This window comes from Balaenoptera physalus (genome assembly GCF_965194825.1).
Source record: "Balaenoptera physalus genome assembly, contig: HAP1_SCAFFOLD_667, whole genome shotgun sequence".
NCBI lineage: Eukaryota > Metazoa > Chordata > Mammalia > Artiodactyla > Balaenopteridae > Balaenoptera > Balaenoptera physalus.
Window position 1 is genome coordinate 294,769 of NW_028126089.1, and position 26,934 is coordinate 321,702.

Sequence of the window (26,934 nt, forward strand, 5' to 3'; positions counted from 1 at the left end):
GAGGTCCACAGGGTTTCGCCAAGCTCTCCCTCGGCAGCTTCACTACTGCAGGACTCAAGTTTGCTCTCAACTAGGATAAGTGGCCCTGCTTCCAAAAGCAGTCTTTTCCCGTTTGGAACTCTGGATTCTTGTAGCCTCGGAGCTGTTTGCGAAACCCTAGGAAGGCCCAGCTTCTACTCACTGCAGGCACCAACGAGGAGGAAACTAGTATGTTCCCCCAGAGAAACAGCTGCTTGCAAGTTTCGAGGGAGGCTTCTCAGGTGCCCATGGTGTCCCGTTTGTTTCCCTTCGTAGCTCCCATCCTGCAGGTACTTATGCTGGGTGCTAACAAGGGTAGGTGGCTCTGCCGACAAAAGCAGCCTTTTCCCTTAGGAAGCTTGGATTCTAGTGTCTCAGGGGCTGCTTGCCAAACCTTGATGTTGCCCCGGTGCTAGGCACCGCAGGTACGCTTGCGTAGCAAACGAGCACTTTCCCCCGAGAAACCGGGTTCCTGCCACGTTGGAGGAGAGTTAATTCTGCAGACCTCGTTCCTCCTGGAAAAGCGAAATGCCACCCTGAGACTCAGGGTAGTGCCTAAGTTTCTACTGGGCAAGCTCTGCGTGCCTCGGTTTCCATGAGGTCTCCACCGTTGTTGTGCTTCAGTGGAACGCGAGGATAGCTTCAGGACTCCAAGCACTCTGGCCTCTGCACCGTTTCCCATGCTACGACACGCATCCCCCCAACGTCTCCTCTCTGCTTGCTGAGCAGCAAGCAGCCGTGTGGTTTTCGGAATACTTCTTGCATGCACAGCCCAAGGCGGCACACTGCTCTCTCTCTTCCTTCGGAAACCTAGGTTACCACCGCTTGTTCCAGCTCACGAAGACAGTCAGAGACGGTCTCATGTGCTGGGTAACGTGGACTGAGTGAGGACAAGGGCCCTACCTGCACTCAGAAAAACACTCTGCTCAGCCTTCCATCCAGGAGCTCACAACGCCTGGCTCGTTAGTTTAGCAGGATGTCTATGTGAGGTCCAAGCTGAGCAAAGAGCACAATTCCTCCTTTACCCTGCTAGGCCCCGAAGAGGTAGAGCCAACTAGGCCTCGCTCATGCCAGCCCTCCTTGAGGGATCTTGCCACACTTCGAAGCCTGCACAGTAAAAGGTACTTAGCGCCGTTACCAGGGTTTCGCCATGCTCTCCTTCGGCAGCTCCACTACTGCAGGATTCATGTTAGCTCTCAACTAGGATAAGTGGCCCTGCTTCCAAAAGCAGTCTTTTCCCCTTTGGAAATCTGGATTCTTGTAGCCTCGGAGCTGTTTGCGAAACCCTAGGAAGGCCCAGCTTCTACTCACTGCAGGCACCAACGAGGAGGAAACGAGTATGTTCCCCCGGAGAAACAGGCTGCTTGCAAGTGTCGAGGGGAGCTTCTCAGGTGCCCAGTGTGTCCCGTTTGTTTCCCTTCGCAGCTCCCATCCTGCAGGTACTTATGCTGGGTGCTAACAAGGGTAGGTGGCTCTGCCGACAAAAGCAGCCTTTTCCCTTTGGAAGCTTGGATTCTAGTGTCTCAGGGGCTGCTTGCCAAACCTTGATGTTGCCCCGGTTCTAGGCACCGCAGGTACGCTTGCCTAGCAAACGAGAACTTTCCCCCGAGACACCGGGTTCCAGCCACGTTGGAGGAGAGTTAATTCTTCAGACCTCGTTCCTCCTGGGAAAGCGAAATGCCACCCTGAGCCTCAGGGTAGTGCCTAAGTTTCCACCGGGCAAGCTCTGCGTTCCTCGGTTTCCATGAGGTCTCCACAGTTGTTGTGCTTCAATGGAGTGCGAGGTTAGCTTTCAGGACTCCATACACTCTGCCCTCCGCACCGTTTGCCATGTTACCACTTGGATCCCCCCCAAGTCTCTGCAGTACCTGCTGAGCAACAAGCAGCCGTGTAGGTACTTCGGAACACTTCTTGCATGCACAGCCCAAGGCGGCACACTGCTCTCTCTCTTCCTTTGGAAACGTAGGTTTCCGCAGCTTGTCCCAGCTTACGAAGACAGAAGAGCCGGTCTAATATGCTAGGTAACGTGGACTCAGTGAGGACAAAGGCCTACCTGCACTCAGAAAAACACTCTGCTCAGCCTTCCATCCAGGAGCTCACACCGACTGGCTCGTTGGTTTAGCAGGATGTCTATGTGAGGTCCAAGCTGAGCAAAGAGCACAATTCCTCCTTTAGCCTGGTAGGCCCCAGAAGAGGTAGAGCCAACTAGGCCTCGCTCAGGCCAGCCCTCCTTGAGGGATCTTGTCCCACTACAAAGCCTGCACAGTAAAAGGTCCTTAGCGAAGTTCCCAGGGTTTCGCCATGGTCTCCCTCGGCAGCTCCACTACTGCAGGGACTCATGTTTGCTGTGAACTAGGATAGGTGGCCCTGCTTCCAAAAGCAGTCTTTTCCCCTTTGGAAATCTGGATTCTTTTAGCCTCGGAGCTGTTTGCGAAACCCTAGGAAGGCCCAGCTTCTACTCACTGCAGGCACCTACGAGGAGGAAACGAGTATGTTTCCCCGGAGAAACAGGCTGCTTGCAAGTGTCGAGGGGAGCTTCTCAGGTGCCCAGTGTGTCCCGTTTGTTTCCCTTCGCAGCTCCCATCCTGCAGGTACTTATGCTGGGGGCTTTCAAAGGAATGTGGCTCTGCCGACAAAAGCAGCCTTTTCCCTTTGGAAGCTTGGATTCTAGTGTCTCAGGGATGCTTGCCAGACCTTGAAGTTTCCCGGGTTTTAGTCTACGCAGGTACGCTTGTGTAGCAAACGAGCACTTTCCCCCGAGAAACCGGGTCCCTGCCACGTTGGAGGAGAGTTAATTCTGCAGACCTCGTTCCTCCTGGGAAAGCGAAATGCCACCCTGAGCCTCAGGGTAGTGCCTAAGTTTCCACCGGGCAAGCTCTGCGTGCCTCGGTTTCCATGAGGTCTCCACAGTTTTGTGCTCAATGGAGAACGAGGATAGCTTTCAGGACTCCATACACTCTGTCCTCCGCACCGTTTCCCATGCTACCTCTTGGACCCCCCCACACCCCACGTCTTTACAGTGCCTGCTGAACAACAAGCAGCCGTGTAAGTTCTTCGGAACACTTCTTGCATGCACAGCCCTAGGCAGCACACTGCTCTCTCTCTTCCTTTGGAAACCTAGGTTGCCGCAGCTCGTCCCAGCTTACGAAGACAGTCAGAGCCGATCTAATGTGCTAGGTAACGTGGACTCAGTGAGGACAAGGGCCCTACCTGCACTCAGAAAAGCACTCTGCTCAGCCTTCCATCCAGGAGCTCACACCGCCTGGTTCGTTGGTTTAGCAGGACGTCTATGTGAGGTCCAAGCTGAGCAAAGAGCACAATTCCTCCTTTACCCTGCTAGGCCCCGGATGAGGTAAAGTTAACTATGCCTCGCTCAGGCCAGCCCTCCATGAGGGATCTTGCCACACTTATAAGCCTGAGATTAAAAGCTACTTAGCGAGGTCCACAGGGTTTCGCCAAGCTCTCCCTCGGCAGCTTCACTACTGCAGGACTCAAGTTTGCTCTCAACTAGGATAAGTGGCCCTGCTTCCAAAAGCAGTCTTTTCCCGTTTGGAACTCTGGATTCTTGTAGCCTCGGAGCTGTTTGCGAAACCCTAGGAAGGCCCAGCTTCTACTCACTGCAGGCACCAACGAGGAGGAAACTAGTATGTTCCCCCAGAGAAACAGCTGCTTGCAAGTTTCGAGGGAGGCTTCTCAGGTGCCCATGGTGTCCCGTTTGTTTCCCTTCGTAGCTCCCATCCTGCAGGTACTTATGCTGGGTGCTAACAAGGGTAGGTGGCTCTGCCGACAAAAGCAGCCTTTTCCCTTAGGAAGCTTGGATTCTAGTGTCTCAGGGGCTGCTTGCCAAACCTTGATGTTGCCCCGGTGCTAGGCACCGCAGGTACGCTTGCGTAGCAAACGAGCACTTTCCCCCGAGAAACCGGGTTCCTGCCACGTTGGAGGAGAGTTAATTCTGCAGACCTCGTTCCTCCTGGAAAAGCGAAATGCCACCCTGAGACTCAGGGTAGTGCCTAAGTTTCTACTGGGCAAGCTCTGCGTGCCTCGGTTTCCATGAGGTCTCCACCGTTGTTGTGCTTCAGTGGAACGCGAGGATAGCTTCAGGACTCCAAGCACTCTGGCCTCTGCACCGTTTCCCATGCTACGACACGCATCCCCCCAACGTCTCCTCTCTGCTTGCTGAGCAGCAAGCAGCCGTGTGGTTTTCGGAATACTTCTTGCATGCACAGCCCAAGGCGGCACACTGCTCTCTCTCTTCCTTCGGAAACCTAGGTTACCACCGCTTGTTCCAGCTCACGAAGACAGTCAGAGACGGTCTCATGTGCTGGGTAACGTGGACTGAGTGAGGACAAGGGCCCTACCTGCACTCAGAAAAACACTCTGCTCAGCCTTCCATCCAGGAGCTCACAACGCCTGGCTCGTTGGTTTAGCAGGATGTCTATGTGAGGTCCAAGCTGAGCAAAGAGCACAATTCCTCCTTTACCCTGCTAGGCCCCGAAGAGGTAGAGCCAACTAGGCCTCGCTCATGCCAGCCCTCCTTGAGGGATCTTGCCACACTTCGAAGCCTGCACAGTAAAAGGTACTTAGCGCCGTTACCAGGGTTTCGCCATGCTCTCCTTCGGCAGCTCCACTACTGCAGGATTCATGTTAGCTCTCAACTAGGATAAGTGGCCCTGCTTCCAAAAGCAGTCTTTTCCCCTTTGGAAATCTGGATTCTTGTAGCCTCGGAGATGTTTGCGAAACCCTAGGAAGGCCCAGCTTCTACTCACTGCAGGCACCAACGAGGAGGAAACGAGTATGTTCCCCTGGAGAAACAGGCTGCTTGCAAGTGTCGAGGGGAGCTTCTCAGGTGCCCAGTGTGTCCCGTTTGTTTCCCTTCGCAGCTCCCATCCTGCAGGTACTTATGCTGGGTGCTAACAAGGGTAGGTGGCTCTGCCGACAAAAGCAGCCTTTTCCCTTTGGAAGCTTGGATTCTAGTGTCTCAGGGGCTGCTTGCCAAACCTTGATGTTGCCCCGGTTCTAGGCACCGCAGGTACGCTTGCCTAGCAAACGAGAACTTTCCCCCGAGACACCGGGTTCCAGCCACGTTGGAGGAGAGTTAATTCTTCAGACCTCGTTCCTCCTGGGAAAGCGAAATGCCACCCTGAGCCTCAGGGTAGTGCCTAAGTTTCCACCGGGCAAGCTCTGCGTTCCTCGGTTTCCATGAGGTCTCCACAGTTGTTGTGCTTCAATGGAGTGCGAGGTTAGCTTTCAGGACTCCATACACTCTGCCCTCCGCACCGTTTGCCATGTTACCACTTGGATCCCCCCCAAGTCTCTGCAGTACCTGCTGAGCAACAAGCAGCCGTGTAGGTACTTCGGAACACTTCTTGCATGCACAGCCCAAGGCGGCACACTGCTCTCTCTCTTCCTTTGGAAACGTAGGTTTCCGCAGCTTGTCCCAGCTTACGAAGACAGAAGAGCCGGTCTAATATGCTAGGTAACGTGGACTCAGTGAGGACAAAGGCCTACCTGCACTCAGAAAAACACTCTGCTCAGCCTTCCATCCAGGAGCTCACACCGACTGGCTCGTTGGTTTAGCAGGATGTCTATGTGAGGTCCAAGCTGAGCAAAGAGCACAATTCCTCCTTTAGCCTGGTAGGCCCCAGAAGAGGTAGAGCCAACTAGGCCTCGCTCAGGCCAGCCCTCCTTGAGGGATCTTGTCCCACTACAAAGCCTGCACAGTAAAAGGTCCTTAGCGAAGTTCCCAGGGTTTCGCCATGGTCTCCCTCGGCAGCTCCACTACTGCAGGGACTCATGTTTGCTGTGAACTAGGATAGGTGGCCCTGCTTCCAAAAGCAGTCTTTTCCCCTTTGGAAATCTGGATTCTTTTAGCCTCGGAGCTGTTTGCGAAACCCTAGGAAGGCCCAGCTTCTACTCACTGCAGGCACCTACGAGGAGGAAACGAGTATGTTTCCCCGGAGAAACAGGCTGCTTGCAAGTGTCGAGGGGAGCTTCTCAGGTGCCCAGTGTGTCCCGTTTGTTTCCCTTCGCAGCTCCCATCCTGCAGGTACTTATGCTGGGGGCTTTCAAAGGAATGTGGCTCTGCCGACAAAAGCAGCCTTTTCCCTTTGGAAGCTTGGATTCTAGTGTCTCAGGGATGCTTGCCAGACCTTGAAGTTTCCCGGGTTTTAGCCTACGCAGGTACGCTTGTGTAGCAAACGAGCACTTTCCCCCGAGAAACCGGGTCCCTGCCACGTTGGAGGAGAGTTAATTCTGCAGACCTCGTTCCTCCTGGAAAAGCGAAATGCCACCCTGAGCCTCAGGGTAGTGCCTAAGTTTCCACCGGGCAAGCTCTGCGTGCCTCGGTTTCCATGAGGTCTCCACAGTTTTGTGCTCAATGGAGAACGAGGATAGCTTTCAGGACTCCATACACTCTGCCCTCCGCACCGTTTCCCATGCTACCTCTTGGACCCCCCCCCCCCACGTCTTTACAGTGCCTGCTGAACAACAAGCAGCCGTGTAAGTTCTTCGGAACACTTCTTGCATGCACAGCCCTAGGCAGCACACTGCTCTCTCTCTTCCTTTGGAAACCTAGGTTGCCGCAGCTCGTCCCAGCTTACGAAGACAGTCAGAGGCGATCTAATGTGCTAGGTAACGTGGACTCAGTGAGGACAAGGGCCCTACCTGCACTCAGAAAAGCACTCTGCTCAGCCTTCCATCCAGGAGCTCACAACGCCTGGCTCGTTGGTTTAGCAGGATGTCTATGTGAGGTCCAAGCTGAGCAAAGAGCACAATTCCTCCTTTACCCTGCTAGGCCCCGAAGAGGTAGAGCCAACTAGGCCTCGCTCAGGCCAGCCCTCCTTGAGGGATCTTGCCACACTTCGAAGCCTGCACAGTAAAAGGTACTTAGCGCCGTTACCAGGGTTTCGCCATGCTCTCCTTCGGCAGCTCCACTACTGCAGGACTCATGTTAGCTCTCAACTAGGATAAGTGGCCCTGCTTCCAAAAGCAGTCTTTTCCCCTTTGGAAATCTGGATTCTTGTAGCCTCGGAGCTGTTTGCGAAACCCTAGGAAGGCCCAGCTTCTACTCACTGCAGGCACCAACGAGGAGGAAACGAGTATGTTCCCCCGGAGAAACAGACTGCTTGCAAGTGTCGAGGGGAGCTTCTAAGGTGCCCAGTGTGTCCCGTTTGTTTCCCTTCGCAGCTCCCATCCTGCGGGTACTTATGCTGGGTGCTAACAAGGGTAGGTGGCTCTGCCGACAAAAGCAGCATTTTCCCTTTGGAAGCTTGGATTCTAGTGTCTCAGGGGCTGCTTGCCAAACCTTGATGTTGCCCCGGTTCTAGGCACCGCAGGTACGCTTGCCTAGCAAACGAGAACTTTCCCCCGAGACACCGGGTTCCTGCCACGTTGGAGGAGAGTTAATTCTTCAGACCTCGTTCCTCCTGGGAAAGCGAAATGCCACCCTGAGCCTCAGGGTAGTGCCTAAGTTTCCACCGGGCAAGCTCTGCGTTCCTCGGTTTCCATGAGGTCTCCACAGTTTTGTGCTCAATGGAGAACGAGGATAGCTTTCAGGACTCCATACACTCTGCCCTCCGCACCGTTTCCCATGCTACCTCTTGGACCCCCCCCCCCCCACCCAACGTCTTTACAGTGCCTGCTGAACAACAAGCAGCCGTGTAAGTTCTTCGGAACACTTCTTGCATGCACAGCCCTAGGCAGCACACTGCTCTCTCTCTTCCTTTGGAAACCTAGGTTTCCGCAGCTCGTCCCAGCTTACGAAGACAGTCAGAGCCGATCTAATGTGCTAGGTAACGTGGACTCAGTGAGGACAAGGGCCCTACCTGCACTCAGAAAAGCACTCTGCTCAGCCTTCCATCCAGGAGCTCACACCGCCTGGTTCGTTGGTTTAGCAGGACGTCTATGTGAGGTCCAAGCTGAGCAAAGAGCACAATTCCTCCTTTACCCTGCTAGGCCCCGGATGAGGTAAAGTTAACTATGCCTCGCTCAGGCCAGCCCTCCATGAGGGATCTTGCCACACTTATAAGCCTGAGATTAAAAGCTACTTAGCGAGGTCCACAGGGTTTCGCCAAGCTCTCCCTCGGCAGCTTCACTACTGCAGGACTCAAGTTTGCTCTCAACTAGGATAAGTGGCCCTGCTTCCAAAAGCAGTCTTTTCCCGTTTGGAACTCTGGATTCTTGTAGCCTCGGAGCTGTTTGCGAAACCCTAGGAAGGCCCAGCTTCTACTCACTGCAGGCACCAACGAGGAGGAAACTAGTATGTTCCCCCAGAGAAACAGCTGCTTGCAAGTTTCGAGAGAGGCTTCTCAGGTGCCCATGGTGTCCCGTTTGTTTCCCTTCGTAGCTCCCATCCTGCAGGTACTTATGCTGGGTGCTAACAAGGGTAGGTGGCTCTGCCGACAAAAGCAGCCTTTTCCCTTAGGAAGCTTGGATTCTAGTGTCTCAGGGGCTGCTTGCCAAACCTTGATGTTGCCCCGGTGCTAGGCACCGCAGGTACGCTTGCGTAGCAAACGAGCACTTTCCCCCGAGAAACCGGGTTCCTGCCACGTTGGAGGAGAGTTAATTCTGCAGACCTCGTTCCTCCTGGAAAAGCGAAATGCCACCCTGAGACTCAGGGTAGTGCCTAAGTTTCTACTGGGCAAGCTCTGCGTGCCTCGGTTTCCATGAGGTCTCCACCGTTGTTGTGCTTCAGTGGAATGCGAGGATAGCTTCAGGACTCCAAGCACTCTGGCCTCTGCACCGTTTCCCATGCTACGACACGCATCCCCCCAACGTCTCCTCTCTGCTTGCTGAGCAGCAAGCAGCCGTGTGGTTTTCGGAATACTTCTTGCATGCACAGCCCAAGGCGGCACACTGCTCTCTCTCTTCCTTCGGAAACCTAGGTTACCACCGCTTGTTCCAGCTCACGAAGACAGTCAGAGACGGTCTCATGTGCTGGGTAACGAGGACTGAGTGAGGACAAGGGCCCTACCTGCACTCAGAAAAACACTCTGCTCAGCCTTCCATCCAGGAGCTCACAACGCCTGGCTCGTTGGTTTAGCAGGATGTCTATGTGAGGTCCAAGCTGAGCAAAGAGCACAATTCCTCCTTTACCCTGCTAGGCCCCGAAGAGGTAGAGCCAACTAGGCCTCGCTCATGCCAGCCCTCCTTGAGGGATCTTGCCACACTTCGAAGCCTGCACAGTAAAAGGTACTTAGCGCCGTTACCAGGGTTTCGCCATGCTCTCCTTCGGCAGCTCCACTACTGCAGGATTCATGTTAGCTCTCAACTAGGATAAGTGGCCCTGCTTCCAAAAGCAGTCTTTTCCCCTTTGGAAATCTGGATTCTTGTAGCCTCGGAGCTGTTTGCGAAACCCTAGGAAGGCCCAGCTTCTACTCACTGCAGGCACCAACGAGGAGGAAACGAGTATGTTCCCCCGGAGAAACAGGCTGCTTGCAAGTGTCGAGGGGAGCTTCTCAGGTGCCCAGTGTGTCCCGTTTGTTTCCCTTCGCAGCTCCCATCCTGCAGGTACTTATGCTGGGTGCTAACAAGGGTAGGTGGCTCTGCCGACAAAAGCAGCCTTTTCCCTTTGGAAGCTTGGATTCTAGTGTCTCAGGGGCTGCTTGCCAAACCTTGATGTTGCCCCGGTTCTAGGCACCGCAGGTACGCTTGCCTAGCAAACGAGAACTTTCCCCCGAGACACCGGGTTCCTGCCACGTTGGAGGAGAGTTAATTCTTCAGACCTCGTTCCTCCTGGGAAAGCGAAATGCCACCCTGAGCCTCAGGGTAGTGCCTAAGTTTCCACCGGGCAAGCTCTGCGTTCCTCGGTTTCCATGAGGTCTCCACAGTTGTTGTGCTTCAATGGAGTGCGAGGTTAGCTTTCAGGACTCCATACACTCTGCCCTCCGCACCGTTTGCCATGTTACCACTTGGATCCCCCCCAAGTCTCTGCAGTACCTGCTGAGCAACAAGCAGCCGTGTAGGTACTTCGGAACACTTCTTGCATGCACAGCCCAAGGCGGCACACTGCTCTCTCTCTTCCTTTGGAAACGTAGGTTTCCGCAGCTTGTCCCAGCTTACGAAGACAGAAGAGCCGGTCTAATATGCTAGGTAACGTGGACTCAGTGAGGACAAAGGCCTACCTGCACTCAGAAAAACACTCTGCTCAGCCTTCCATCCAGGAGCTCACACCGACTGGCTCGTTGGTTTAGCAGGATGTCTATGTGAGGTCCAAGCTGAGCAAAGAGCACAATTCCTCCTTTAGCCTGGTAGGCCCCAGAAGAGGTAGAGCCAACTAGGCCTCGCTCAGGCCAGCCCTCCTTGAGGGATCTTGTCCCACTACAAAGCCTGCACAGTAAAAGGTCCTTAGCGAAGTTCCCAGGGTTTCGCCATGGTCTCCCTCGGCAGCTCCACTACTGCAGGGACTCATGTTTGCTGTGAACTAGGATAGGTGGCCCTGCTTCCAAAAGCAGTCTTTTCCCCTTTGGAAATCTGGATTCTTTTAGCCTCGGAGCTGTTTGCGAAACCCTAGGAAGGCCCAGCTTCTACTCACTGCAGGCACCTACGAGGAGGAAACGAGTATGTTTCCCCGGAGAAACAGGCTGCTTGCAAGTGTCGAGGGGAGCTTCTCAGGTGCCCAGTGTGTCCCGTTTGTTTCCCTTCGCAGCTCCCATCCTGCAGGTACTTATGCTGGGGGCTTTCAAAGGAATGTGGCTCTGCCGACAAAAGCAGCCTTTTCCCTTTGGAAGCTTGGATTCTAGTGTCTCAGGGATGCTTGCCAGACCTTGAAGTTTCCCGGGTTTTAGTCTACGCAGGTACGCTTGTGTAGCAAACGAGCACTTTCCCCCGAGAAACCGGGTCCCTGCCACGTTGGAGGAGAGTTAATTCTGCAGACCTCGTTCCTCCTGGGAAAGCGAAATGCCACCCTGAGCCTCAGGGTAGTGCCTAAGTTTCCACCGGGCAAGCTCTGCGTGCCTCGGTTTCCATGAGGTCTCCACAGTTTTGTGCTCAATGGAGAACGAGGATAGCTTTCAGGACTCCATACACTCTGTCCTCCGCACCGTTTCCCATGCTACCTCTTGGACCACCCCCCACCCCACGTCTTTACAGTGCCTGCTGAACAACAAGCAGCCGTGTAAGTTCTTCGGAACACTTCTTGCATGCACAGCCCTAGGCAGCACACTGCTCTCTCTCTTCCTTTGGAAACCTAGGTTGCCGCAGCTCGTCCCAGCTTACGAACACAGTCAGAGGCGATCTAATGTGCTAGGTAACGTGGACTCAGTGAGGACAAGGGCCCTACCTGCACTCAGAAAAGCACTCTGCTCAGCCTTCCATCCAGGAGCTCACAACGCCTGGCTCGTTGGTTTAGCAGGATGTCTATGTGAGGTCCAAGCTGAGCAAAGAGCACAATTCCTCCTTTACCCTGCTAGGCCCCGAAGAGGTAGAGCCAACTAGGCCTCGCTCAGGCCAGCCCTCCTTGAGGGATCTTGCCACACTTCGAAGCCTGCACAGTAAAAGGTACTTAGCGCCGTTACCAGGGTTTCGCCATGCTCTCCTTCGGCAGCTCCACTACTGCAGGACTCATGTTAGCTCTCAACTAGGATAAGTGGCCCTGCTTCCAAAAGCAGTCTTTTCCCCTTTGGAAATCTGGATTCTTGTAGCCTCGGAGCTGTTTGCGAAACCCTAGGAAGGCCCAGCTTCTACTCACTGCAGGCACCAACGAGGAGGAAACGAGTATGTTCCCCCGGAGAAACAGGCTGCTTGCAAGTGTCGAGGGGAGCTTCTCAGGTGCCCAGTGTGTCCCGTTTGTTTCCCTTCGCAGCTCCCATCCTGCGGGTACTTATGCTGGGTGCTAACAAGGGTAGGTGGCTCTGCCGACAAAAGCAGCCTTTTCCCTTTGGAAGCTTGGATTCTAGTGTCTCAGGGGCTGCTTGCCAAACCTTGATGTTGCCCCGGTTCTAGGCACCGCAGGTACGCTTGCCTAGCAAACGAGAACTTTCCCCCGAGACACCGGGTTCCTGCCACGTTGGAGGAGAGTTAATTCTTCAGACCTCGTTCCTCCTGGGAAAGCGAAATGCCACCCTGAGCCTCAGGGTAGTGCCTAAGTTTCCACCGGGCAAGCTCTGCGTTCCTCGGTTTCCATGAGGTCTCCACAGTTTTGTGCTCAATGGAGAACGAGGATAGCTTTCAGGACTCCATACACTCTGCCCTCCGCACCGTTTCCCATGCTACCTCTTGGACCCCCCCCCACCCAACGTCTTTACAGTGCCTGCTGAACAACAAGCAGCCGTGTAAGTTCTTCGGAACACTTCTTGCATGCACAGCCCTAGGCAGCACACTGCTCTCTCTCTTCCTTTGGAAACCTAGGTTTCCGCAGCTCGTCCCAGCTTACGAAGACAGTCAGAGCCGATCTAATGTGCTAGGTAACGTGGACTCAGTGAGGACAAGGGCCCTACCTGCACTCAGAAAAGCACTCTGCTCAGCCTTCCATCCAGGAGCTCACACCGCCTGGTTCGTTGGTTTAGCAGGACGTCTATGTGAGGTCCAAGCTGAGCAAAGAGCACAATTCCTCCTTTACCCTGCTAGGCCCCGGATGAGGTAAAGTTAACTATGCCTCGCTCAGGCCAGCCCTCCATGAGGGATCTTGCCACACTTATAAGCCTGAGATTAAAAGCTACTTAGCAAGGTCCACAGGGTTTCGCCAAGCTCTCCCTCGGCAGCTTCACTACTGCAGGACTCAAGTTTGCTCTCAACTAGGATAAGTGGCCCTGCTTCCAAAAGCAGTCTTTTCCCGTTTGGAACTCTGGATTCTTGTAGCCTCGGAGCTGTTTGCGAAACCCTAGGAAGGCCCAGCTTCTACTCACTGCAGGCACCAACGTGGAGGAAACTAGTATGTTCCCCCAGAGAAACAGCTGCTTGCAAGTTTCGAGGGAGGCTTCTCAGGTGCCCATGGTGTCCCGTTTGTTTCCCTTCGTAGCTCCCATCCTGCAGGTACTTATGCTGGGTGCTAACAAGGGTAGGTGGCTCTGCCGACAAAAGCAGCCTTTTCCCTTAGGAAGCTTGGATTCTAGTGTCTCAGGGGCTGCTTGCCAAACCTTGATGTTGCCCCGGTGTTAGGCACCGCAGGTACGCTTGCGTAGCAAACGAGCACTTTCCCCCGAGAAACCGGGTTCCTGCCACGTTGGAGGAGAGTTAATTCTGCAGACCTCGTTCCTCCTGGAAAAGCGAAATGCCACCCTGAGACTCAGGGTAGTGCCTAAGTTTCTACTGGGCAAGCTCTGCGTGCCTCGGTTTCCATGAGGTCTCCACCGTTGTTGTGCTTCAGTGGAACGCGAGGATAGCTTCAGGACTCCAAGCACTCTGGCCTCTGCACCGTTTCCCATGCTACGACACGCATCCCCCCAACGTCTCCTCTCTGCTTGCTGAGCAGCAAGCAGCCGTGTGGTTTTCGGAATACTTCTTGCATGCACAGCCCAAGGCGGCACACTGCTCTCTCTCTTCCTTCGGAAACCTAGGTTACCACCGCTTGTTCCAGCTCACGAAGACAGTCAGAGACGGTCTCATGTGCTGGGTAACGTGGACTGAGTGAGGACAAGGGCCCTACCTGCACTCAGAAAAACACTCTGCTCAGCCTTCCATCCAGGAGCTCACAACGCCTGGCTCGTTAGTTTAGCAGGATGTCTATGTGAGGTCCAAGCTGAGCAAAGAGCACAATTCCTCCTTTACCCTGCTAGGCCCCGAAGAGGTAGAGCCAACTAGGCCTCGCTCATGCCAGCCCTCCTTGAGGGATCTTGCCACACTTCGAAGCCTGCACAGTAAAAGGTACTTAGCGCCGTTACCAGGGTTTCGCCATGCTCTCCTTCGGCAGCTCCACTACTGCAGGATTCATGTTAGCTCTCAACTAGGATAAGTGGCCCTGCTTCCAAAAGCAGTCTTTTCCCCTTTGGAAATCTGGATTCTTGTAGCCTCGGAGCTGTTTGCGAAACCCTAGGAAGGCCCAGCTTCTACTCACTGCAGGCACCAACGAGGAGGAAACGAGTATGTTCCCCCGGAGAAACAGGCTGCTTGCAAGTGTCCAGGGGAGCTTCTCAGGTGCCCAGTGTGTCCCGTTTGTTTCCCTTCGCAGCTCCCATCCTGCAGGTACTTATGCTGGGTGCTAACAAGGGTAGGTGGCTCTGCCGACAAAAGCAGCCTTTTCCCTTTGGAAGCTTGGATTCTAGTGTCTCAGGGGCTGCTTGCCAAACCTTGATGTTGCCCCGGTTCTAGGCACCGCAGGTACGCTTGCCTAGCAAACGAGAACTTTCCCCCGAGACACCGGGTTCCAGCCACGTTGGAGGAGAGTTAATTCTTCAGACCTCGTTCCTCCTGGGAAAGCGAAATGCCACCCTGAGCCTCAGGGTAGTGCCTAAGTTTCCACCGGGCAAGCTCTGCGTTCCTCGGTTTCCATGAGGTCTCCACAGTTGTTGTGCTTCAATGGAGTGCGAGGTTAGCTTTCAGGACTCCATACACTCTGCCCTCCGCACCGTTTGCCATGTTACCACTTGGATCCCCCCCAAGTCTCTGCAGTACCTGCTGAGCAACAAGCAGCCGTGTAGGTACTTCGGAACACTTCTTGCATGCACAGCCCAAGGCGGCACACTGCTCTCTCTCTTCCTTTGGAAACGTAGGTTTCCGCAGCTTGTCCCAGCTTACGAAGACAGAAGAGCCGGTCTAATATGCTAGGTAACGTGGACTCAGTGAGGACAAAGGCCTACCTGCACTCAGAAAAACACTCTGCTCAGCCTTCCATCCAGGAGCTCACACCGACTGGCTCGTTGGTTTAGCAGGATGTCTATGTGAGGTCCAAGCTGAGCAAAGAGCACAATTCCTCCTTTAGCCTGGTAGGCCCCAGAAGAGGTAGAGCCAACTAGGCCTCGCTCAGGCCAGCCCTCCTTGAGGGATCTTGTCCCACTACAAAGCCTGCACAGTAAAAGGTCCTTAGCGAAGTTCCCAGGGTTTCGCCATGGTCTCCCTCGGCAGCTCCACTACTGCAGGGACTCATGTTTGCTGTGAACTAGGATAGGTGGCCCTGCTTCCAAAAGCAGTCTTTTCCCCTTTGGAAATCTGGATTCTTTTAGCCTCGGAGCTGTTTGCGAAACCCTAGGAAGGCCCAGCTTCTACTCACTGCAGGCACCTACGAGGAGGAAACGAGTATGTTTCCCCGGAGAAACAGGCTGCTTGCAAGTGTCGAGGGGAGCTTCTCAGGTGCCCAGTGTGTCCCGTTTGTTTCCCTTCACAGCTCCCATCCTGCAGGTACTTATGCTGGGGGCTTTCAAAGGAATGTGGCTCTGCCGACAAAAGCAGCCTTTTCCCTTTGGAAGCTTGGATTCTAGTGTCTCAGGGATGCTTGCCAGACCTTGAAGTTTCCCGGGTTTTAGTCTACGCAGGTACGCTTGTGTAGCAAACGAGCACTTTCCCCCGAGAAACCGGGTCCCTGCCACGTTGGAGGAGAGTTAATTCTGCAGACCTCGTTCCTCCTGGGAAAGCGAAATGCCACCCTGAGCCTCAGGGTAGTGCCTAAGTTTCCACCGGGCAAGCTCTGCGTGCCTCGGTTTCCATGAGGTCTCCACAGTTTTGTGCTCAATGGAGAACGAGGATAGCTTTCAGGACTCCATACACTCTGTCCTCCGCACCGTTTCCCATGCTACCTCTTGGACCCCCCCCCACCCCACGTCTTTACAGTGCCTGCTGAACAACAAGCAGCCGTGTAAGTTCTTCGGAACACTTCTTGCATGCACAGCCCTAGGCAGCACACTGCTCTCTCTCTTCCTTTGGAAACCTAGGTTGCCGCAGCTCGTCCCAGCTTACGAACACAGTCAGAGGCGATCTAATGTGCTAGGTAACGTGGACTCAGTGAGGACAAGGGCCCTACCTGCACTCAGAAAAGCACTCTGCTCAGCCTTCCATCCAGGAGCTCACAACGCCTGGCTCGTTGGTTTAGCAGGATGTCTATGTGAGGTCCAAGCTGAGCAAAGAGCACAATTCCTCCTTTACCCTGCTAGGCCCCGAAGAGGTAGAGCCAACTAGGCCTCGCTCAGGCCAGCCCTCCTTGAGGGATCTTGCCACACTTCGAAGCCTGCACAGTAAAAGGTACTTAGCGCCGTTACCAGGGTTTCGCCATGCTCTCCTTCGGCAGCTCCACTACTGCAGGACTCATGTTAGCTCTCAACTAGGATAAGTGGCCCTGCTTCCAAAAGCAGTCTTTTCCCCTTTGGAAATCTGGATTCTTGTAGCCTCGGAGCTGTTTGCGAAACCCTAGGAAGGCCCAGCTTCTACTCACTGCAGGCACCAACGAGGAGGAAACGAGTATGTTCCCCCGGAGAAACAGGCTGCTTGCAAGTGTCGAGGGGAGCTTCTCAGGTGCCCAGTGTGTCCCGTTTGTTTCCCTTCGCAGCTCCCATCCTGCGGGTACTTATGCTGGGTGCTAACAAGGGTAGGTGGCTCTGCCGACAAAAGCAGCATTTTCCCTTTGGAAGCTTGGATTCTAGTGTCTCAGGGGCTGCTTGCCAAACCTTGATGTTGCCCCGGTTCTAGGCACCGCAGGTACGCTTGCCTAGCAAACGAGAACTTTCCCCCGAGACACCGGGTTCCTGCCACGTTGGAGGAGAGTTAATTCTTCAGACCTCGTTCCTCCTGGGAAAGCGAAATGCCACCCTGAGCCTCAGGGTAGTGCCTAAGTTTCCACCGGGCAAGCTCTGCGTTCCTCGGTTTCCATGAGGTCTCCACAGTTTTGTGCTCAATGGAGAACGAGGATAGCTTTCAGGACTCCATACACTCTGCCCTCCGCACCGTTTCCCATGCTACCTCTTGGACCCCCCCCCCCCACCCAACGTCTTTACAGTGCCTGCTGAACAACAAGCAGCCGTGTAAGTTCTTCGGAACACTTCTTGCATGCACAGCCCTAGGCAGCACACTGCTCTCTCTCTTCCTTTGGAAACCTAGGTTTCCGCAGCTCGTCCCAGCTTACGAAGACAGTCAGAGCCGATCTAATGTGCTAGGTAACGTGGACTCAGTGAGGACAAGGGCCCTACCTGCACTCAGAAAAGCACTCTGCTCAGCCTTCCATCCAGGAGCTCACACCGCCTGGTTCGTTGGTTTAGCAGGACGTCTATGTGAGGTCCAAGCTGAGCAAAGAGCACAATTCCTCCTTTACCCTGCTAGGCCCCGGATGAGGTAAAGTTAACTATGCCTCGCTCAGGCCAGCCCTCCATGAGGGATCTTGCCACACTTATAAGCCTGAGATTAAAAGCTACTTAGCGAGGTCCACAGGGTTTCGCCAAGCTCTCCCTCGGCAGCTTCACTACTGCAGGACTCAAGTTTGCTCTCAACTAGGATAAGTGGCCCTGCTTCCAAAAGCAGTCTTTTCCCGTTTGGAACTCTGGATTCTTGTAGCCTCGGAGCTGTTTGCGAAACCCTAGGAAGGCCCAGCTTCTACTCACTGCAGGCACCAACGAGGAGGAAACTAGTATGTTCCCCCAGAGAAACAGCTGCTTGCAAGTTTCGAGGGAGGCTTCTCAGGTGCCCATGGTGTCCCGTTTGTTTCCCTTCGTAGCTCCCATCCTGCAGGTACTTATGCTGGGTGCTAACAAGGGTAGGTGGCTCTGCCGACAAAAGCAGCCTTTTCCCTTAGGAAGCTTGGATTCTAGTGTCTCAGGGGCTGCTTGCCAAACCTTGATGTTGCCCCGGTGCTAGGCACCGCAGGTACGCTTGCGTAGCAAACGAGCACTTTCCCCCGAGAAACCGGGTTCCTGCCACGTTGGAGGAGAGTTAATTCTGCAGACCTCGTTCCTCCTGGAAAAGCGAAATGCCACCCTGAGACTCAGGGTAGTGCCTAAGTTTCTACTGGGCAAGCTCTGCGTGCCTCGGTTTCCATGAGGTCTCCACCGTTGTTGTGCTTTAGTGGAACGCGAGGATAGCTTCAGGACTCCAAGCACTCTGGCCTCTGCACCGTTTCCCATGCTACGACACGCATCCCCCCAACGTCTCCTCTCTGCTTGCTGAGCAGCAAGCAGCCGTGTGGTTTTCGGAATACTTCTTGCATGCACAGCCCAAGGCGGCACACTGCTCTCTCTCTTCCTTCGGAAACCTAGGTTACCCCCGCTTGTTCCAGCTCACGAAGACAGTCAGAGACGGTCTCATGTGCTGGGTAACGTGGACTGAGTGAGGACAAGGGCCCTACCTGCACTCAGAAAAACACTCTGCTCAGCCTTCCATCCAGGAGCTCACAACGCCTGGCTCGTTGGTTTAGCAGGATGTCTATGTGAGGTCCAAGCTGAGCAAAGAGCACAATTCCTCCTTTACCCTGCTAGGCCCCGAAGAGGTAGAGCCAACTAGGCCTCGCTCATGCCAGCCCTCCTTGAGGGATCTTGCCACACTTCGAAGCCTGCACAGTAAAAGGTACTTAGCGCCGTTACCAGGGTTTCGCCATGCTCTCCTTCGGCAGCTCCACTACTGCAGGATTCATGTTAGCTCTCAACTAGGATAAGTGGCCCTGCTTCCAAAAGCAGTCTTTTCCCCTTTGGAAATCTGGATTCTTGTAGCCTCGGAGCTGTTTGCGAAACCCTAGGAAGGCCCAGCTTCTACTCACTGCAGGCACCAACGAGGAGGAAACGAGTATGTTCCCCCGGAGAAACAGGCTGCTTGCAAGTGTCGAGGGGAGCTTCTCAGGTGTCCAGTGTGTCCCGTTTGTTTCCCTTCGCAGCTCCCATCCTGCAGGTACTTATGCTGGGTGCTAACAAGGGTAGGTGGCTCTGCCGACAAAAGCAGCCTTTTCCCTTTGGAAGCTTGGATTCTAGTGTCTCAGGGGCTGCTTGCCAAACCTTGATGTTGCCCCGGTTCTAGGCACCGCAGGTACGCTTGCCTAGCAAACGAGAACTTTCCCCCGAGACACCGGGTTCCAGCCACGTTGGAGGAGAGTTAATTCTTCAGACCTCGTTCCTCCTGGGAAAGCGAAATGCCACCCTGAGCCTCAGGGTAGTGCCTAAGTTTCCACCGGGCAAGCTCTGCGTTCCTCGGTTTCCATGAGGTCTCCACAGTTGTTGTGCTTCAATGGAGTGCGAGGTTAGCTTTCAGGACTCCATACACTCTGCCCTCCGCACCGTTTGCCATGTTACCACTTGGATCCCCCCCAAGTCTCTGCAGTACCTGCTGAGCAACAAGCAGCCGTGTAGGTACTTCGGAACACTTCTTGCATGCACAGCCCAAGGCGGCACACTGCTCTCTCTCTTCCTTTGGAAACGTAGGTTTCCGCAGCTTGTCCCAGCTTACGAAGACAGAAGAGCCGGTCTAATATGCTAGGTAACGTGGACTCAGTGAGGACAAAGGCCTACCTGCACTCAGAAAAACACTCTGCTCAGCCTTCCATCCAGGAGCTCACACCGACTGGCTCGTTGGTTTAGCAGGATGTCTATGTGAGGTCCAAGCTGAGCAAAGAGCACAATTCCTCCTTTAGCCTGGTAGGCCCCAGAAGAGGTAGAGCCAACTAGGCCTCGCTCAGGCCAGCCCTCCTTGAGGGATCTTGTCCCACTACAAAGCCTGCACAGTAAAAGGTCCTTAGCGAAGTTCCCAGGGTTTCGCCATGGTCTCCCTCGGCAGCTCCACTACTGCAGGGACTCATGTTTGCTGTGAACTAGGATAGGTGGCCCTGCTTCCAAAAGCAGTCTTTTCCCCTTTGGAAATCTGGATTCTTTTAGCCTCGGAGCTGTTTGCGAAACCCTAGGAAGGCCCAGCTTCTACTCACTGCAGGCACCTACGAGGAGGAAACGAGTATGTTTCCCCGGAGAAACAGGCTGCTTGCAAGTGTCGAGGGGAGCTTCTCAGGTGCCCAGTGTGTCCCGTTTGTTTCCCTTCGCAGCTCCCATCCTGCAGGTACTTATGCTGGGGGCTTTCAAAGGAATGTGGCTCTGCCGACAAAAGCAGCCTTTTCCCTTTGGAAGCTTGGATTCTAGTGTCTCAGGGATGCTTGCCAGACCTTGAAGTTTCCCGGGTTTTAGTCTACGCAGGTACGCTTGTGTAGCAAACGAGCACTTTCCCCCGAGAAACCGGGTCCCTGCCACGTTGGAGGAGAGTTAATTCTGCAGACCTCGTTCCTCCTGGGAAAGCGAAATGCCACCCTGAGCCTCAGGGTAGTGCCTAAGTTTCCACCGGGCAAGCTCTGCGTGCCTCGGTTTCCATGAGGTCTCCACAGTTTTGTGCTCAATGGAGAACGAGGATAGCTTTCAGGACTCCATACACTCTGTCCTCCGCACCGTTTCCCATGCTACCTCTTGGACCCCCCCCCACCCCACGTCTTTACAGTGCCTGCTGAACAACAAGCAGCCGTGTAAGTTCTTCGGAACACTTCTTGCATGCACAGCCCTAGGCAGCACACTGCTCTCTCTCTTCCTTTGGAAACCCAGGTTGCCGCAGCTCGTCCCAGCTTACGAAGACAGTCAGAGGCGATCTAATGTGCTAGGTAACGTGGACTCAGTGAGGACAAGGGCCCTACCTGCACTCAGAAAAGCACTCTGCTCAGCCTTCCATCCAGGAGCTCACAACGCCTGGCTCGTTGGTTTAGCAGGATGTCTATGTGAGGTCCAAGCTGAGCAAAGAGCACAATTCCTCCTTTACCCTGCTAGGCCCCGAAGAGGTAGAGCCAACTAGGCCTCGCTCAGGCCAGCCCTCCTTGAGGGATCTTGCCACACTTCGAAGCCTGCACAGTAAAAGGTACTTAGCGCCGTTACCAGGGTTTCGCCATGCTCTCCTTCGGCAGCTCCACTACTGCAGGACTCATGTTAGCTCTCAACAAGGATAAGTGGCCCTGCTTCCAAAAGCAGTCTTTTCCCCTTTGGAAATCTGGATTCTTGTAGCCTCGGAGCTGTTTGCGAAACCCTAGGAAGGCCCAGCTTCTACTCACTGCAGGCACCAACGAGGAGGAAACGAGTATGTTCCCCCGGAGAAACAGGCTGCTTGCAAGTGTCGAGGGGAGCTTCTAAGGTGCCCAGTGTGTCCCGTTTGTTTCCCTTCGCAGCTCCCATCCTGCGGGTACTTATGCTGGGTGCTAACAAGGGTAGGTGGCTCTGCCGACAAAAGCAGCCTTTTCCCTTTGGAAGCTTGGATTCTAGTGTCTCAGGGGCTGCTTGCCAAACCTTGATGTTGCCCCGGTTCTAGGCACCGCAGGTACGCTTGCCTAGCAAACGAGAACTTTCCCCCGAGACACCGGGTTCCTGCCACGTTGGAGGAGAGTTAATTCTTCAGACCTCGTTCCTCCTGGGAAAGCGAAATGCCACCCTGAGCCTCAGGGTAGTGCCTAAGTTTCCACCGGGCAAGCTCTGCGTTCCTCGGTTTCCATGAGGTCTCCACAGTTTTGTGCTCAATGGAGAACGAGGATAGCTTTCAGGACTCCATACACTCTGCCCTCCGCACCGTTTCCCATGCTACCTCTTGGACCCCCCCCCCCACCCAACGTCTTTACAGTGCCTGCTGAACAACAAGCAGCCGTGTAAGTTCTTCGGAACACTTCTTGCATGCACAGCCCTAGGCAGCACACTGCTCTCTCTCTTCCTTTGGAAACCTAGGTTTCCGCAGCTCGTCCCAGCTTACGAAGACAGTCAGAGCCGATCTAATGTGCTAGGTAACGTGGACTCAGTGAGGACAAGGGCCCTACCTGCACTCAGAAAAGCACTCTGCTCAGCCTTCCATCCAGGAGCTCACACCGCCTGGTTCGTTGGTTTAGCAGGACGTCTATGTGAGGTCCAAGCTGAGCAAAGAGCACAATTCCTCCTTTACCCTGCTAGGCCCCGGATGAGGTAAAGTTAACTATGCCTCGCTCAGGCCAGCCCTCCATGAGGGATCTTGCCACACTTATAAGCCTGAGATTAAAAGCTACTTAGCGAGGTCCACAGGGTTTCGCCAAGCTCTCCCTCGGCAGCTTCACTACTGCAGGACTCAAGTTTGCTCTCAACTAGGATAAGTGGCCCTGCTTCCAAAAGCAGTCTTTTCCCGTTTGGAACTCTGGATTCTTGTAGCCTCGGAGCTGTTTGCGAAACCCTAGGAAGGCCCAGCTTCTACTCACTGCAGGCACCAACGAGGAGGAAACTAGTATGTTCCCCCAGAGAAACAGCTGCTTGCAAGTTTCGAGGGAGGCTTCTCAGGTGCCCATGGTGTCCCGTTTGTTTCCCTTCGTAGCTCCCATCCTGCAGGTACTTATGCTGGGTGCTAACAAGGGTAGGTGGCTCTGCCGACAAAAGCAGCCTTTTCCCTTAGGAAGCTTGGATTCTAGTGTCTCAGGGGCTGCTTGCCAAACCTTGATGTTGCCCCGGTGCTAGGCACCGCAGGTACGCTTGCGTAGCAAACGAGCACTTTCCCCCGAGAAACCGGGTTCCTGCCACGTTGGAGGAGAGTTAATTCTGCAGACCTCGTTCCTCCTGGAAAAGCGAAATGCCACCCTGAGACTCAGGGTAGTGCCTAAGTTTCTACTGGGCAAGCTCTGCGTGCCTCGGTTTCCATGAGGTCTCCACCGTTGTTGTGCTTCAGTGGAACGCGAGGATAGCTTCAGGACTCCAAGCACTCTGGCCTCTGCACCGTTTCCCATGCTACGACACGCATCCCCCCAACGTCTCCTCTCTGCTTGCTGAGCAGCAAGCAGCCGTGTGGTTTTCGGAATACTTCTTGCATGCACAGCCCAAGGCGGCACACTGCTCTCTCTCTTCCTTCGGAAACCTAGGTTACCACCGCTTGTTCCAGCTCACGAAGACAGTCAGAGACGGTCTCATGTGCTGGGTAACGTGGACTGAGTGAGGACAAGGGCCCTACCTGCACTCAGAAAAACACTCTGCTCAGCCTTCCATCCAGGAGCTCACAACGCCTGGCTCGTTAGTTTAGCAGGATGTCTATGTGAGGTCCAAGCTGAGCAAAGAGCACAATTCCTCCTTTACCCTGCTAGGCCCCGAAGAGGTAGAGCCAACTAGGCCTCGCTCATGCCAGCCCTCCTTGAGGGATCTTGCCACACTTCGAAGCCTGCACAGTAAAAGGTACTTAGCGCCGTTACCAGGGTTTCGCCATGCTCTCCTTCGGCAGCTCCACTACTGCAGGATTCATGTTAGCTCTCAACTAGGATAAGTGGCCCTGCTTCCAAAAGCAGTCTTTTCCCCTTTGGAAATCTGGATTCTTGTAGCCTCGGAGCTGTTTGCGAAACCCTAGGAAGGCCCAGCTTCTACTCACTGCAGGCACCAACGAGGAGGAAACGAGTATGTTCCCCCGGAGAAACAGGCTGCTTGCAAGTGTCGAGGGGAGCTTCTCAGGTGCCCAGTGTGTCCCGTTTGTTTCCCTTCGCAGCTCCATCCTGCAGGTACTTATGCTGGGTGCTAACAAGGGTAGGTGGCTCTGCCGACAAAAGCAGCCTTTTCCCTTTGGAAGCTTGGATTCTAGTGTCTCAGGGGCTGCTTGCCAAACCTTGATGTTGCCCCGGTTCTAGGCACCGCAGGTACGCTTGCCTAGCAAACGAGAACTTTCCCCCGAGACACCGGGTTCCAGCCACGTTGGAGGAGAGTTAATTCTTCAGACCTCGTTCCTCCTGGGAAAGCGAAATGCCACCCTGAGCCTCAGGGTAGTGCCTAAGTTTCCACCGGGCAAGCTCTGCGTTCCTCGGTTTCCATGAGGTCTCCACAGTTTTGTGCTCAATGGAGAACGAGGATAGCTTTCAGGACTCCATACACTCTGCCCTCCGCACCGTTTCCCATGCTACCTCTTGGACCCCCCCCCCCCCCCCACCCAACGTCTTTACAGTGCCTGCTGAACAACAAGCAGCCGTGTAAGTTCTTCGGAACACTTCTTGCATGCACAGCCCTAGGCAGCACACTGCTCTCTCTCTTCCTTTGGAAACCTAGGTTTCCGCAGCTCGTCCCAGCTTACGAAGACAGTCAGAGCCGATCTAATGTGCTAGGTAACGTGGACTCAGTGAGGACAAGGGCCCTACCTGCACTCAGAAAAGCACTCTGCTCAGCCTTCCATCCAGGAGCTCACACCGCCTGGTTCGTTGGTTTAGCAGGACGTCTATGTGAGGTCCAAGCTGAGCAAAGAGCACAATTCCTCCTTTACCCTGCTAGGCCCCGGATGAGGTAAAGTTAACTATGCCTCGCTCAGGCCAGCCCTCCATGAGGGATCTTGCCACACTTATAAGCCTGAGATTAAAAGCTACTTAGCGAGGTCCACAGGGTTTCGCCAAGCTCTCCCTCGGCAGCTTCACTACTGCAGGACTCAAGTTTGCTCTCAACTAGGATAAGTGGCCCTGCTTCCAAAAGCAGTCTTTTCCCGTTTGGAACTCTGGATTCTTGTAGCCTCGGAGCTGTTTGCGAAACCCTAGGAAGGCCCAGCTTCTACTCACTGCAGGCACCAACGAGGAGGAAACTAGTATGTTCCCCCAGAGAAACAGCTGCTTGCAAGTTTCGAGGGAGGCTTCTCAGGTGCCCATGGTGTCCCGTTTGTTTCCCTTCGTAGCTCCCATCCTGCAGGTACTTATGCTGGGTGCTAACAAGGGTAGGTGGCTCTGCCGACAAAAGCAGCCTTTTCCCTTAGGAAGCTTGGATTCTAGTGTCTCAGGGGCTGCTTGCCAAACCTTGATGTTGCCCCGGTGCTAGGCACCGCAGGTACGCTTGCGTAGCAAACGAGCACTTTCCCCCGAGAAACCGGGTTCCTGCCACGTTGGAGGAGAGTTAATTCTGCAGACCTCGTTCCTCCTGGAAAAGCGAAATGCCACCCTGAGACTCAGGGTAGTGCCTAAGTTTCTACTGGGCAAGCTCTGCGTGCCTCGGTTTCCATGAGGTCTCCACCGTTGTTGTGCTTCAGTGGAACGCGAGGATAGCTTCAGGACTCCAAGCACTCTGGCCTCTGCACCGTTTCCCATGCTACGACACGCATCCCCCCAACGTCTCCTCTCTGCTTGCTGAGCAGCAAGCAGCCGTGTGGTTTTCGGAATACTTCTTGCATGCACAGCCCAAGGCGGCACACTGCTCTCTCTCTTCCTTCGGAAACCTAGGTTACCACCGCTTGTTCCAGCTCACGAAGACAGTCAGAGACGGTCTCATGTGCTGGGTAACGTGGACTGAGTGAGGACAAGGGCCCTACCTGCACTCAGAAAAACACTCTGCTCAGCCTTCCATCCAGGAGCTCACAACGCCTGGCTCGTTAGTTTAGCAGGATGTCTATGTGAGGTCCAAGCTGAGCAAAGAGCACAATTCCTCCTTTACCCTGCTAGGCCCCGAAGAGGTAGAGCCAACTAGGCCTCGCTCATGCCAGCCCTCCTTGAGGGATCTTGCCACACTTCGAAGCCTGCACAGTAAAAGGTACTTAGCGCCGTTACCAGGGTTTCGCCATGCTCTCCTTCGGCAGCTCCACTACTGCAGGATTCATGTTAGCTCTCAACTAGGATAAGTGGCCCTGCTTCCAAAAGCAGTCTTTTCCCCTTTGGAAATCTGGATTCTTGTAGCCTCGGAGCTGTTTGCGAAACCCTAGGAAGGCCCAGCTTCTACTCACTGCAGGCACCAACGAGGAGGAAACGAGTATGTTCCCCCGGAGAAACAGGCTGCTTGCAAGTGTCGAGGGGAGCTTCTCAGGTGCCCAGTGTGTCCCGTTTGTTTCCCTTCGCAGCTCCCATCCTGCAGGTACTTATGCTGGGTGCTAACAAGGGTAGGTGGCTCTGCCGACAAAAGCAGCCTTTTCCCTTTGGAAGCTTGGATTCTAGTGTCTCAGGGGCTGCTTGCCAAACCTTGATGTTGCCCCGGTTCTAGGCACCGCAGGTACGCTTGCCTAGCAAACGAGAACTTTCCCCCGAGACACCGGGTTCCAGCCACGTTGGAGGAGAGTTAATTCTTCAGACCTCGTTCCTCCTGGGAAAGCGAAATGCCACCCTGAGCCTCAGGGTAGTGCCTAAGTTTCCACCGGGCAAGCTCTGCGTTCCTCGGTTTCCATGAGGTCTCCACAGTTGTTGTGCTTCAATGGAGTGCGAGGTTAGCTTTCAGGACTCCATACACTCTGCCCTCCGCACCGTTTGCCATGTTACCACTTGGATCCCCCCCAAGTCTCTGCAGTACCTGCTGAGCAACAAGCAGCCGTGTAGGTACTTCGGAACACTTCTTGCATGCACAGCCCAAGGCGGCACACTGCTCTCTCTCTTCCTTTGGAAACGTAGGTTTCCGCAGCTTGTCCCAGCTTACGAAGACAGAAGAGCCGGTCTAATATGCTAGGTAACGTGGACTCAGTGAGGACAAAGGCCTACCTGCACTCAGAAAAACACTCTGCTCAGCCTTCCATCCAGGAGCTCACACCGACTGGCTCGTTGGTTTAGCAGGATGTCTATGTGAGGTCCAAGCTGAGCAAAGAGCACAATTCCTCCTTTAGCCTGGTAGGCCCCAGAAGAGGTAGAGCCAACTAGGCCTCGCTCAGGCCAGCCCTCCTTGAGGGATCTTGTCCCACTACAAAGCCTGCACAGTAAAAGGTCCTTAGCGAAGTTCCCAGGGTTTCGCCATGGTCTCCCTCGGCAGCTCCACTACTGCAGGGACTCATGTTTGCTGTGAACTAGGATAGGTGGCCCTGCTTCCAAAAGCAGTCTTTTCCCCTTTGGAAATCTGGATTCTTTTAGCCTCGGAGCTGTTTGCGAAACCCTAGGAAGGCCCAGCTTCTACTCACTGCAGGCACCTACGAGGAGGAAACGAGTATGTTTCCCCGGAGAAACAGGCTGCTTGCAAGTGTCGAGGGGAGCTTCTCAGGTGCCCAGTGTGTCCCGTTTGTTTCCCTTCGCAGCTCCCATCCTGCAGGTACTTATGCTGGGGGCTTTCAAAGGAATGTGGCTCTGCCGACAAAAGCAGCCTTTTCCCTTTGGAAGCTTGGATTCTAGTGTCTCAGGGATGCTTGCCAGACCTTGAA